At 47.2% G+C, this 13,525-nt stretch overlaps 1 protein-coding gene across 2 annotated transcripts in view; it reads right to left on the bottom strand.

The window, feature by feature from the left end:
* Window positions 1-13,525, bottom strand: part of LOC102460507 (vasoactive intestinal polypeptide receptor) — a 169,498-nt gene that overhangs the window by 149,341 nt on the left and 6,632 nt on the right. The window contains exon 1 of one of the 2 annotated variants that reach the window (XM_075922883.1): window positions 3,130-3,617. The exons of the other annotated variant lie outside the window; for it this stretch is intronic. The gene's annotated coding sequence lies outside the window, so the exon portion shown is untranslated. Of the gene's footprint in view, window positions 1-3,129; window positions 3,618-13,525 lie in introns of those variants that run through there. 2 annotated transcript variants of the gene reach the window in all.

The following is a 13,525-nucleotide window of genomic DNA, read 5'->3' as shown; positions in this document are numbered from 1 at the left end:
AAGACACAAAGCCCATCTGCTCAGTAACATAGAATGCCAGAAATATCACCCCAATTCACCACTCTTTGTGCTGACAACTCACTGAAAAGCATTCAGAACCACAATTACCATCCTGATATTTTGGCCTTGGAAAGGGTTCAGAAAAGGGCAACTAAAATGATTAGGGGTTTGAAACGGGTCCCATATGAGGAGAGGTTAAAGCGACTGGGACTTTTCAGTTTAGAAAAGAGGAGACTGAGGGGGGATATGATAGAGGTCTATAAAATCATGAGTGGTGTGGAGAGGGCCGATAAAGTTATTTATTAGTTCCCTAAATAGAAGAACTAGAGGACACCAAATGAAATTAATGAGTAGCAGGTTTGAAACTAATAAAAGAAAATTCTTCTTCACACAGCGTGTAGTCAACCTGTGGAACTCCTTGCCAGAGGAGGCTGTGAAGGCTAGGACTATAATAGAGTTTAAAGAGAAGCTAGATAATTTCATGGAGGTTAGGTCCATAAAAGGCTATTAGCCAGGGGCTAAAATGGTGTCCTTGGCTTCTGTTTGTCAGAGGCTGGAGTGGGATGGCAGGAGACAAATCACTTGATCACGGTCTTCGGTCCACCCTCTCTGGGGCACTTGGTGCTGGCCACTGTCGGCAGACAGGATACTGGGCTAGATGGACCTTTGGTCTGACCCAGTACGGCCGTTCTTATGTTCCGATATTCCAAGCCCAGCATGTCTATGTAGTTGTTTGGACGGAAATTTTTTTGGCAAAAAATGCAGATTTGAGCCAATCAAAATATGTTGTAATTTTTTTTTTAATTTGCCAAATTGTTTCCATTGAAGAAAACTACCAAGCACATTCAGGGAGATGAAATGATTCCTACGGTCATTTTTTCATCAAAATGTTTAGGATTTGGTTTTAAATTTCACTCATATTTTAGCACTAGAAAAAAAAATTAAAACCTCTCCAAACCAAAGTGAAACGTTTCATTCATCCCAAAATTAAATGGTTTTGATGGTGTTGGTTTGCCAAAAAAATGTTCTTTTTTTTTGTGAACACAAAACAATCCTCCCCCCCCCCCCCAATCTTTGATTCAGCCATCAGAAGGAAAAACTGGTTATTTGTTCAGGTCTAATAAAAATGACTCTGGACCCATTCAGAGCTAACTATGAAACCAGTCTCTTTGCCTCTGCTTTCCCCATAATAGTGCTTTCATCCTCTCTGTGGCTACGTTGACACTGGCATGGTTTTCCGCAAATGCTTTTAACGGAAAAGTTTTCCGTTAAAAGCATTTTCGGAAAAGCGCATCTAGATTGGCAGGATGCTTTTCCGCAAAAGCACTTTTTGCAGAAAAGCATCCGTGGCCAATCTAGATGCACTTTTCCGCAAAAAAGCCCCGATCGCCATTTTCGCGATCGGGGCTTTTTTTGCAGAAAACAACTCTCTGCTGTCTACACTGGCCCTTTTGCACAAAAGTTTTTCGGAAAAAGACTTTTGCCCGAACGGGAGCAGCATAGTATTTCCGCAAAAGCACTGACAATCTTACTTGAGACAGCTGGCAAGTTTTTCTGGAAAAGTGGCTGCTTTTTCGGAAAAAGTGGCCAGTCTAGACACAGCCTGTATGTATATAGCTGCCAGAAAAGGAGGCAGCTGCCTTGGGGCCTGGGCCACAAAGGCAGCGGCCAGACTCCAGGTCCCTTAAATCACGACCGGAGCCCTGAGTGGCATTTACTTTGCAGTGCTGAATGGCTGGCTGACTGAAGCTAGATCCTGCCCCACCCCTTCCTTCCGCCTGAGGCACAGAGCAGCCCCCTTCTGGGGGCACAGAGCAGCCCCCCTTCCTGTCCAGGGGCCCAGCAACTGTATAGAGTGAGTGAGTGAGGAGATTGTGGAGACATGCACACATTCAAAAGCTGTAGAGAAGGCTCAGTGTTGTATTGTTGTCTAGGCCAGCGGTTTTCAAACTTTTTTTTCTTGTGACCCAGTTGAAGAAAATTGTTGATGCAACGACCCAACAGAATTTGACTTGAGTGGGGGCTCCAGAGTGGGGCTGAGGGTGAGAGTTTTGCAGTGTAGGAGGGGGGTCCGACACTGCAGATGCCAGTGCTGGGGCTGGAGAGGCCTTACCTTGAACAGCTCCCAGTAGGGTTACTAGGTAGTCTTAAAAAAAAATACCGGACATACTGCATGGGGGGGAGAGGGGGATGGAGGGAGGGAGGGACTGGCCGGGAGGGGAGCCGGGCTGGTCGGGAGGAAGGGGGGGGCGGGAAGCAGAGCTGGTGGGGGGGAGGGGCTGGCCTGGGGAGATTGGGGGGGGAGGCCAATGGTAAGCAGAGCTGGTCGGTGGGGGGAGGGGGGCAGCCAGCAGGAGCAGGGCTGGCAGGGGGAGATCGGGAGGAGGAACCGGCCAGTGGAAGGTAGAGCTGGTGGCAGGGGCGGAGGTTGGATACAGTTGGACTGGCCGGGGGAGATCGGGAGAGGAGAGGAGAACTGGCCGCCAGAAGCAGGGCTGGCGGCGGAAGCAGCGGGGCTGGCCAGGGAAGATCGGGAGAAGTGGGAGAGAACCAACTGGCTGGCCAGGAGGGGGTGGAGAGAGGGGGGGCAGGAGCATATCAGCCGGTGGGGAGCGGGACTGACCCGGGCAGTGCAGATCCCAGGGCGCTCCTGCCCCCCGCATGGTCCAGGTGAAGCGCGAGTCAGTCCGGCTGCAGCTCCACCACGCGCTTGACCATGGACCGGGTGGCCCCTCCTCTTCACATGCAACCAGGGCTCCCAGCGCCCATTGCACCCCGCCTCCCAGCCACTCCTCCCCCCCCCCCTCCCGGCCAGGCTTCCGGGCACCCAATCGGAAAAACCAGAAAATACCAGACATTGCACATGTCCGAAATTTTCTGGATTATTTTACCAGACAGAGCCACAAAAAACCGGACTGTCCAGTAGAAAACCGGACACCTGGCAACCCTAGCTCCCAGTCAGCGGTGTGGGGGGGAGGGGGCTAAGGCAGCTTCCGGCCTCTCCTGCCACTACAGATCATGCTGTGCCCCAGAAACAGCCATCAGCAGGTTCCCAGCCGACGGGAGTGCGGAGCTAGTGCTTGGGGTAGGGGCAGTGCGTGGAGCCCTGTGCGCTCTTCCCACACTCACCTAGGAGCCAGGCCTCTTGCCGGCTGCTTCTGCGGCAGTCTGTAGTGCAAGTCAGGCAGGCAGCTGCCTTCACACCCCCACTGGTCACCTCATCCCCCTGCAACACAAGACCCAGTGTCTGATATTTCACCCCCCAGTCCTGGGTCGTGATCCAGAGTTTGAAAACCACCGGCCTCGGTACACAGAGTTCTGCCTCAGCACAAGGGGATGAACCAGATGACTCTTAGGGTCGCTTCAAAAATCCTAGGTCAGGGCTGTTCCCCACTCTAGCACTCCACGTGCAGAAGATGGGGGCCCGCAAGAGAACTTAAATATCTTGCCTCTTTAGGCTTTACTTATAAAAACTCTCCAGAGTCACAGATTCACTGACTTTGAGGGGGAAGGGTGTAGCTGCCACCAAGTGAAATAAAAGGAAAACCCTTTTCTTCTTGAACCCAGAAAGAAAGCAACTGGAGTTCTTTCAAAGGGGCACCCCCAAGCTCCTTTACCACAAAAGAGAACAACTGCAGTCTCTGGTAGCTGACCTCTTAGTTTGAAGCGCGCGCGCGCACACACACACACACACACACACACACACACACACACACACACACACACACACACACACACACACACACACACACACACACACACACACACACACACACACACACACACACACCCTACCTTTTTCTTTCCAGGACACAAGACTTAAATCTTCGCTTTAAAAAGGGTGATTTTTATTAACAAAACAAAAAGATCTACTTGATAAAGCATACTTAGTTGCTGGGTATTACAGAGCAACTGAGTGAAACAAATTAAAACACACAGAACATCTTAGACCGTGAATGGGGAAGGAAGGCAGAGAAGTTTAACAAAACAACCAAAACAAAGACAACTACCCTGGTCACAACTAAATGTACTTTTTTCCTCTACTCACGATCTGGGCTGATCCATACTTCAAGCCCCAGTTCACTCCCATGTCCATGGGCATGGTCATTCTAATTACTGCATCTGCTCCCTCCAGCCCGAACTTAGGGTAAGTCTACGCTGCACCATTATCTTGAGATAACTAGTGGTATTTTGAAATAATGCGAGCGTCTACACAGCCATTCTGTTTTTTTGAAATCATTTCGAAAGAATGGACGGCTTATTCCGAAATCTGTAAACCTCATTCTACGAGGAATTAGGCCTATTCTGAAAGAGCTATTTCGGAATAAGGTGTGTGTAGACGCACCACTGCTACTATTTCGAAATAGTGCCTCACAAGAACCATTCTAAGTTATTCCTCTCCAGTGCCTCCTGTGGCTCTAAATCGAGATAGCACGTCTACAGTAGGGAAGCCTACTTCGGACTAATTTTGTGGCTTCCCTGCAGACGTGCTCTTTCAAAATACGCTATTTCAGAATAACAATTCCAGAATGGCTTGTTTTGAAATAAGTGTGCAGTGTAGATATATCCTTAGACTACACAAAGGAAGAGCAGACCAGGTATCTATATCCAATTCAGATTTCAGCACTGTATCTCCATTGATTCTTCTGGCCCCCTGCCAACACCCCTGCTAACTACCTGAGTTTAACCCCTTAGTCACCAGGTGCTGGTCAGCACTGCTCATATCCATCACACCCTATACTTCTATGATTGTTGATGTTTTTACTGATGGGAGACCCTCAGATGCTGCAGCACTGTGTAGCCATTGAAGAAAGTAGAGAACTGCGACATTACCCCTCTCCAAACAAGGAGCTTTCTACATTCCCTGAATGCTGGTAGATTGCTACAGGAGACAGGAAATAGGCTCGGTGACCTCTTCAGGTCCCTTCCAGTCCTACATTTCTGGGATTCTGCACTTCGTTCCTGACAACAAAGGCAGTGGAGTTGGACGACATGAAACACTCTGCACTAAAAGCAATTAAACTTCAAAGAGCCATTGAGACTGGGGGGGAAGACAGTTTAGAGAACTGAAGGGACATATTTATTCTACTAGCTGCAGGAAACAGTGTGCATTCGCCACGCTACGAGCGCGCTGTATCGAATTCATGAGCACTTGTTGATTTGAAGTAGGCCAAGCTGCTCGTTTGGCACAAGTTTACACCGGCAAAAGAATGTGAATCATAACAATGGTGTCAGCCTCTGAAAGACCTGGAGATACATTTAGGAGGCCCCATGAACCCGAGGGCACGTCTACACAGCTGTGCTATTTCAGGATAACATCTGTTATCCTGAAATAGCGTTCTGCGCGCCTTAACAGCACTCCTATTATTTCAAAATACATTTGAAAGAATGGGCTTCTTATTCCAGCTTCCTATAAACCTTGTTGCACGAGGCTTAAGGAAAATGCTGAGGTAGGGATATATTTTAAAATTAGCGCTGTGTAGACGTACCCTGATTGACCTATGGCATTTCAATTCAGAAGTGGTGAAAAAGGAGGTTCATTCACTCCTGAACTACCTATTCTGTCTTACCGGCCTTATTAGCATATGGGTCCCGAACAAACCTTGCGTCTACTAAAAATGAAAAAATTCCACGTGTTAAAATCTGAAGACCCACTGATTGGGATGACCAAGGTTTTTAGAGCATCATATTCATTTGCCTGTCATATTTATGTATTTCCTGCCACAGAAAAATAGAGCTGATGAGAGCTGCTGCCCTAGCAAGATTGCAGTTTATAAAACAGTCACAGAAAGAGATAACACTCTGGGGTATCAGCTGCAATAAGCAAGCCACTTATGAAGCAACCGACCCTTCTTGATTTAGCCAGCAGAACAACAGCAGCAAGACAATGGGGATTTGGTGACCTGAGTTCAAGTAGACAGGAAGATACCGATAGATTCATTGTGATCATGAGACAAAAGCCTTCATTGTAAATGGTGATTGACAGAAAGGCTGCCACTAAGATCCTCTCCCCTCCCTCCATTTTGAACTTGTCAATTGATGTTAATCGAAACTCAGAATTTCCATCCCAAGTGAACATCAGCTGCTTTCACATTTGTTTTCCTCCCTACTCAGAAGGAAAAGTCAAAATATTGAGATTTGCCACAAAATGAAAAGCCCCGAAAGAAAAGTCAGTTTGAAAAGGCTGAAATAGCTCAGTGAGCCACTGTGCATCATGGGAGATGTAGTGCAACTATGGTGCCCAGTCTACATGACAGAATGGGGACATGAGCCACTTGAACTACAACTCCTATAAGGCACCATAGCAGCTCAGGCTGATGCAGAGATTAAGGATGTCAGGGCCCAAAATATATTTCACAGTTCCTGACGGGGAAAGAAAAATCAACATTTTCTCCACTGAAAATTTCCATTTTGCAGAAGCCATGTTGCCTGCTGAAGAAAAATATTGATGGAAAATTCCACAACCAACTTGCTTGTCAGCTCATCTCCCCTCTTCCAATGTCTCCATTGGCTTCCCTCTCCATGGAGGTGAAGGAACTTAAAGCCCTACATCACTTGACTCTAGCTTGTATCTCTAATCTTGTTTTCTTTCGCATCCCCCTTCCTGTTCTGCCAATTCCCATCAAGACTGGTACTTAGGAAAGTTAGATGTCAGTAAGTCACCAGGTCCTGATGAAATGCATCCCAGGATACCTCCTCTATCAGCTCCTTGAGTATCTGAGCCTTTAGCTATGATTTTTGAAAAATCATGGCAGACAGGGGAGATTCCAGAAGACTGGAAAAGGGCAAATATTGTGCCCATCTATAAAAAGGGGAATAAGAACAACCCAGGAAACTACAGACCGGTCAGTTTAATGTCTGTCCCAGGGAAGATAATGGAGCAGGTAATTAAGGAAATCCTATGCAAACACTTGGAAGGTAATAAAGTGATAGGGAATAGCCAGCATGGGTTTGTGAAGAACAAGTCATGCCAAACTAATCTGATAGCTTTCTTTGATAGGATAACGAGCCTTGTGGATAAGGGAGAAGCGGTGGATGTCATATACCTAGACTTTAGTAAGGCATTTGATACGGTCTTGCATGATATTCTTATTGATAAACTAGGCAAATATAACTTAGATAGGGCCACGATAAGGTGGGTGCATAATTGGCTGGATAACCGTAGTCAGAGAGTTGTTGTTAACGGTGCTAAATCCTGCTGGAAAGGGATAACAAGTGGAGTTCCGCAAGGGTCTGTTTTGGGACCCGTACTGTTCAATATCTTCATCAATGATGTAGATATTGGGATAGAGAGTATGCTTATTAAGTTTGCAGATTACACCAAACTGGGTGGGGTTGCAACTTCTTTGGAGGATAGGGACGTAATTCAAAATGCCCTTAGCAAGTTAGAGAAATGGTCAGAGGTAAACAGGATAAGGTTTAATAAAGAGAAATGCAAAGTGCTCCACTTAGGAAGGAACAATCAGTTCCATACATACAAGATGGGAAGCGACTGTCTAGGAAGGAGCACGGCGGAAAGGGATCTAGGGGTCATAGTGGACCACAAGTTGAATATGAGTCAACAGTGTGATGCTGTTGCAAAAAAAGCAAATATGATTCTAGGTTGTATCAACAGGTGTGTTGTAAGCAAAACTCGTGAAGTCATTCTGCCGCTCTACTCTGCACTAGTTAGGCCTCAGCTGGAGTACTGTGTCCAGTTCTGGGCGCCACATTTCAAGAAAGATGTGGAGAAATTGGAAAGGGTACAGAGAAGAGCGACAAGAATGATTAAAGGCCTAGAGAACATGACCTATGAAGCCAGGCTTCATGAACTGGGCTTGTTTAGTTTGGAAAAAAGAAGATTAAGGGGGGGACATGATAGCGGTTTTCAAATATCTAAAAGGGTGTCACAAGGAGGAAGGAGAAAATTTGTTCCTCTTGGTTTCTGAGGACAGGACAAGGAGTAATGGGCTTAAAGTGCAGCAGGGGAGGTTTAGATTGGACATTAGGAAAAAATTCCTAACTGTCAGGGTGGTCAAATATTGGAATAAATTGCCAAGGGAGGTGGTGGAATCTCCCTCTCTGGAGATATTTAAGAACAGGTTAGATAGACATCTGTCAGGGATGGTGTAGACGGAGCTTGGTCCTGCCTTGAGGGCGGGGGGCTGGACTCGATGACCTCTTGAGGTCCCTTCCAGTCCTATTATTCTATGATTCTATGACTTCTGGAGCGGGAGTATTTGAGTGAAACCCATTCCTAGGCAGGGGCCACACCAGCAACCATGAACCAATTAGGATTGCTAGGCAGGAAATGTTTTTTTCATCCTGCCCTTTGATATTTGGGACAAAACCAAAAAAAAAAAAAAATTAAGGTGGTTTTGGTCAAGCAAAACCAAACTGGAGCCATCAACTGTCATCTGGGTAGAGCATGTAGCCACAGGGTAGGAAACCCACGTTCCAGTGCCAGGCTGACTCAGGGTAATAGAAGGAATCGAACTCTAACTTACATCTCCCATATCAATGTTGAATCACCAGGCGGTAAGACATTCTGGGTTGGGAGGAGTGTGTGTGTGTGGGGGGGGGGGGGGGGGGGGAGGGTTGTATACATGCTCTCTCTTGCTTTGATCAGAAATTCCATCCCGGCACTGAGAAAACATTGCCAACAGAAGCTTTGTCGAAGTGGGTACATCCCCACGTGATGTTTCTATCTCAATCAATCGGCATTTGTAAATGAAAAACTGTTTTGCTAAAAAGTTCCCAGTCAGCTCTGTTGATGGGTCCCTGCTCAGTCTTATTTTGAGGGGTAGGGCATGGTGTCTAGATGCACAGGGATGACCACCACCCTTGGGGAAGGGCAGTTTTAGCCTCGGAAACGCTCCCTTTGAGAGGAAGGGCGGGACAGTGAGCTCTGCCAAAATGGTCAGTGACAAACTTGGTGATGTCACTGACAAGAGTCTACTTAACACAGCAGCTAAATCCTCTTGATGTGCTGATGGTGGAAATGACCAAGTAAGAAGTGTTAAAGTTACACTTGATTGACATGCTGTCTAGCTGTGTGGAGGAGCCACACTACATAAGAACGGCCAGACTGGGTCAGACCAAAGGTCCATCTAGCCCAGTATCCTGTCTGCCGACAGCGGCCAATGCCAGATACCCCGGAGGGAGAGAACACAACAGGGAATCCTCACATGATCCCTCTTCTGTCACCCATTTACAGACAAACAGAGACTACGGGACACCATACAGAAAGGCTGCCATAAGTGTATGAATACATAACACACAAATCTTCTGGGTGGGGTGTGCTGTCCCATCATGTAGCACGGAGATTACTTAAAGCAGTGTTTCCCAAATGAAGCTCTGCAGTACCCTGGGGTTCCGCAAAGTGAAAGTAAGGGTTCCGTGAGAACCCGAACACTCCCCCACCCTGCCCTTAAAGAGAGAGACAGAGAGGAGCAAAGACACTGGCTCCTTCCCTGGTTACCCACTGCCCTTTCAGACACCTCCCATTCCCTGATGTCGCTCTGCTTTTACCACTGGACTTAGCGACACATTTATTCTCTGGCTGTAGGGGTTCCTTGAAATTTTTCTGAGTTTAAAACCGTAGTCAAAAAATAATTGTGAAACACTGACTTAGGGTACGTCTAGACTACAGGGTTTTGTCGACAGAAGTTTCGTCGACAGATACTGTCGACAAAGCTTCTGTCGACAAAGAGCATCTAAACTCCATTCAGTTCTGTCGACAAAGCAAACTGCTTTGTCGACAAAACCCTGTAGTCTAGACACAACGCTACATGCAATAACACCTTCTGTCGACAGAACTCTGTCGACAGAATGCGTTATGCCTCGTAAAATGAGGTTTACCAGCGTCAACAAAACTGCTGAGTTCTGTCGACATTATGTCGACAGAACTCAGCGGTAGAGTAGACGCAGGTATAGTTTTGTCGACAAAAGTGGACTTTTGTCGACAAAACTCTGTAGTCTAGACACACCCTTAGAGAGAATGAATGAGTGCACTCTGCAGCCTTAGCTGAGATCCAGCTGGCTTTTAGCTCGTGCACTAAGCTCTACAGGTCCCAGGTTCAATTCTGCCTGTCCGCATTACAAGTGGGGACTCATCCGGGATTTCAACTGGGGGGGCTCTGAAGCTCAGAGTGCGCTTCCTCAGCTAGGGAACGTATGCAACCCACACACCTACTGGGTGTGGTGGACTTGCCCATCACGTGGCACGGAGCTGGCTTCCAGAGACAATGAGTCTGCTCTACAGCCTTAGCAGATATCCAGAGGTCCTAGGTTTGATTCTGCCTGTCGGCACCACATGTGCACATCCTACAGCAGCGAACCTCTCACCCCGAGTTGATGGACTTGGGCTCATGCGAGCACATTACAAATAGCTCTGGAGACAGCACCTCCCCTCCCCCGCAGGCTTCAGAGCCCAAGCTCCCCGCAGCTGCAACGTGTACACAGCTATTTTTAGCACCGTAGCGTGAACTCAAGTCTGTTAACCTGGGCGGGGTGGCTTGCTGCTGCAGGCTGCGTGGCCGTATCCTAAAGGCCCCAACAGAGATGGGGGCTCCCCCCGTCATGCAAGGTGCTGTACGTGTTCTGCACCACGGCTCCTGCCATTGAACCAGAGCCAGGAGAAAGGAAGCATGGTGAGGCCTCTCTTACAGAAGAGGAACCAAGGCACAGGGAGGTGAAGCTACTTGCTCCCAAAGCACAGATACCGCGGCAGAGGCAGGAATCGAACCCACAGCTTCTGAGACCCAGCCCAGTACCCTCTTCAGCCCTAGCATGGCTGAGCTCAGCACTCAACCTCTCTATTCATTAAAACCCACCTCTGCTGGGTGCTGCTGAGTTCTGTCTGTTGGCTACTTTGGAAAGCATTGGGGATGGGGCGCATTATTTGCCGTTGCATCCTCCTCCGGCCGGCTGGGCTGTGTCCAATGGCCGTGTTCTATATTTTATGTTTGTTTTCCCCGCTGACAGTCTAGGAAGGTGATGTGGTATTGGCAGAGAGAGAAAATAATTACAGAACACAGGGACTTTGTGCTGCCAGGAGTGTAACACCCAATCCAGGCAACTACAGAAAAATGTGCCATAGATTTGTCATCAAACAAACACTGGGAGCAGAAGGGAACAGGAATCAAACACACAGTTGCCTTTTGGTTTGTCTGTAACAAACCGTAATCAGCACCTAGATGGATAAAAGGCTGACTTTTCTGCTGGGAATGTGGCCAGGACACAAATCCAGTCAATCAGATGGCTGTTCCCCCATCCGGTAGTACTGATTTCCCAATGCTAAGCCGTCCTTAAGGGGGGCAGATCTGGCTATGGGAGAATTCCGGTGGGCATCAAGCCAGTGCTGGGATGGGCCCAGAATCAGGGGAGCACAGGTATTGCAAAGCTATTTGTGCCCGTTTGAGCTCAAAACCAGCTCAGAATCTGGGCCCGCGTAGCTGGAGCTGACAGAGTTCCCGTTAGATACTCTCCGATGAGTTTCAGCTTTGCTCCTCGGGAGGAAGATTGCATTCCAGTCGTAACAAATGGAGACACCACATACAAACCTGGCACCTCGCGGACACGTGCCTAGATCTGATCATCAACAGCTCGTTGCTGACTGCATTCGTTGGCATGTAGGGGCTGAAATACCACAAAGAATGTCTCCTTGGTGTCATTCCAAGCCCCGCCCCCTCTCTCTTTTCTGTCCCCATTTTCAGTTATTTTCCGTTCTACATACATTGCTTTTCCTGAGAGTTAATAAGTCCCAATGACTTGCCCAAGGCTGATTTCCTCTTGACTGCTCTAATCTAGGAGTCCTTCATTTAACCATTTTCCCCACAAGAGAATTTAGTGCTTCTGGAAGATCGTGCAGCAATAAGTCCTCGGGGGTCCACTCCCCTTTGAATCGCCTGACTGCTGGGTAACTGCCCCCTTTGCCCTTGCTGTCAGCAGGCCTGCCTAAGGCTTTTTCTTCTCGGATCCTGTGCCTACTGGAGTTCAGAGGATTTTGCTATCAAAGTCGAATCAGGATCTCCATGTCGGTCCTCCATTCCATCTGTGAAATCCGTTAGCAGAAAAAATCCCACTCGACTCAGATTTGATTCAAACACCTGAACGTGAATCCAGAGAAAAAGCTCTGTCTGCCCATGAACGCTAGGATGAAGATGGAGGACAGGTAACTCCCTGGGTATAAGAGAATGCATGTAAAGCAACTAATGACACAGTCTGGTAATGTTTACAATAACCTTGTTTCAGCTGACTATTGCTAGAATAATATGTATGTAGGTTTTAAGAACATAAGAATGGCCATACTGGGTCAGACCAAAGGTCCATCCAGTCCAGTACCCTGTCTGCCGACAATGACCAATGCCAGGTGTCCCAGAGGGAGGGAACTGAACAGGTACTGATCAGGCGATCTCACTCCTGCCATACATCTCCACCCTCTGACAAAACAGAAACTAGGGACACCACTCCTTGCCCATACTGGCTAATAGCCATTAATGGACTTAACCTCCATGAATTAATCTAGTTCTCTTTTAAACCCTGTTATAGTCCTAGCCTTCACAACCTCCTCAGGCAAGGAGTTCCACAGGTTGACTATGCGCTGTGTGAAGAAGAACTTCCTTTTATTTGTTTTAAACATGCTGCCCACTAGTTTTATTTGGTGGCTCCTAGTTCTTATATTGTGGGAACAAGTAAATAACTTTTCCTTATTCACTTATTCCACACCACTCATGATTTTATATACCTCTATCACATCCTCCCTTAGTCTCCTCTTTTTCATGCTGAAAAATCCTGTAGTACATGTAGTTCTTATGGGCCAAAATATGTGTCTGGCAGACGGAGCTGCAGTAGGTATAAATGCCATCCCAGACGTATGCCTGTATGCCAGTTTAAGCCAGCCCTACACGCACACATACCCACACCCGCACAAACACACACGGTTCCTTGCACATGAACTGTATCCCTGAAAGCACGTCCTAAAACCAACAGCCTGAAAATTACAGGACCTAATTCTAATCTCACTGCATTAACTTCTCACCAGCGTAACTACCCTGATTTCCAGGGTGTGGTGCCTGATTTACACCATCTTCACTGAAAGGAAAATTAGGTCAGGGAGGAGTGAGTATCAGCAGCACATCACAGCAGTACTGTACGTGGGGTCACATCTCAAACCAAGATCACTTCCCCAGCCACATAAATGTGCTGACAAGCCATTTACATCAGCACAGGGGATGGCATTTATTATAATGTAATTGGCATTGTGCTTCTGCCACCTCACGGTTTTATTCACAGGACTAAGCAGTTTAAAAGTAATTTGTGAAAAAGAGGAGGTTGTCAAGACATCTAATCATGTTACAGTTTCAGTAACGGAAACTCTAATGCCTTTATTATATCAACAACGTCCTCATTAGAATAAAACTTAGCACTTCTGGAGAGCTACAATTCTAGAACATTTCAAACACAATCCTGATCCAATTTAATTTTCTCCAAGTTAAGTGAATAAAGGGATTGCCCCGGGGATTAAGGAAGCATTTGGCAAAGT

Source organism: Pelodiscus sinensis, chromosome 2 (genome assembly GCF_049634645.1).
Source record: "Pelodiscus sinensis isolate JC-2024 chromosome 2, ASM4963464v1, whole genome shotgun sequence".
NCBI classification, from domain to species: Eukaryota; Metazoa; Chordata; order Testudines; family Trionychidae; genus Pelodiscus; species Pelodiscus sinensis.
The sequence above is the reverse complement of the archived record's forward strand: the minus strand, read 5'-3'. Positions and strand labels throughout refer to the sequence as shown.